Source organism: Hydra vulgaris, chromosome 11 (genome assembly GCF_038396675.1).
Source record: "Hydra vulgaris chromosome 11, alternate assembly HydraT2T_AEP".
Classification (NCBI taxonomy): Eukaryota; Metazoa; Cnidaria; class Hydrozoa; order Anthoathecata; family Hydridae; genus Hydra; species Hydra vulgaris.
Genome location: NC_088930.1, coordinates 12673438 through 12674443, shown reverse-complemented (window position 1 = coordinate 12674443; position 1006 = coordinate 12673438). Strand labels below are relative to the sequence as shown.

Genomic DNA, 1006 nt, shown 5'->3' with positions numbered 1-1006 from the left:
CTATAAAATTTTTATATTCTAAAAAAATATTTACAAAATTAAAAAAAAACATAAACTATAAATTTTCTGGATCTGGACTCTCTAAAAAATAAGACACAGAGAATATTAAAAAAATATACTTTTTTTTATAAAATAAAAAAGGATCAAGTTTAACTTACGAGGAGAGTAGTCCCAGTGCGAGGGACCCATCTCTCTATTTGGAGGTGGATATGGACTTTCTAAAAAAAAGGGAAATATTAAAAAAAATGAATTTTTTTATTAATAAAAAAAACTAGTTAAGTTAAACTTACGACGAGTGCGGGAAGGTGTATCGTTCATGACATTTCTTAACACTTTACGAATATTACTTAGTGTTAGTAACTCTTGATCTATAAGAAAAAATAGTATTATAAAAAAATAATATTTTTTTATTATAGATGTAAACCATAAAACAATTACCTCTTTTTGCATTGTACGCAAACAATTGACAAATAGGGCGTTTTTTTCCATTTTGGATAACATAAAACTGGTCTATAGTGCTATCATTAAAAACTTCGTATTTTACTTTATTATTTGAAATATAATTAATTTTAACTAAAAAAAGAGGTTTATTTAGAAATAAATACCATATTATTTTTTTTTGTAATAAATAAAAAATAGTTATATATAAAAAAATATCTTTTTTTATAAAAATGCCTAAAATAAGGTATACTCTAGGGTTGTTTGCCGTAAACAAAAACTTACGAAAATTTCGCATTTTTATCTTCCGTATTTCATGTTGTTATTGCGGAAGTTGTTCTTTCGCAAATTCACCTTCCGTAGTGCGTTATACGAAAAAATAAATAATAATTATTCCGTAATAGCTCTTTACGAAAAGAAACTTGCGAAACAAATCATTTCGAAAGAATATTTGCGAAACACTTCCTTACGGAAGGAGCGTTTCGGAATGTGCGCTTACGGAATAAACTCGAAAGTATTTATTAAACTGTTATACAAAAAAACATTATTTATTATTTAAATAAAATAA

At 25.0% G+C, this 1006-nt stretch overlaps 1 long non-coding RNA gene across 1 annotated transcript; it reads right to left on the bottom strand.

Annotated features, from left to right (window-relative positions):
* Nucleotides 1–77: 77 nt before the first annotated feature.
* Nucleotides 78–570, bottom strand: LOC136087191 (uncharacterized). Its single transcript, XR_010641610.1, has 3 exons — nucleotides 439–570; nucleotides 291–368; nucleotides 78–218 (listed from the first exon to the last, which is right to left on the bottom strand). It is a non-coding gene; the product is annotated as an uncharacterized LOC136087191 (long non-coding RNA).
* Between the last annotated feature and the right edge of the window lie 436 nt (nucleotides 571–1006).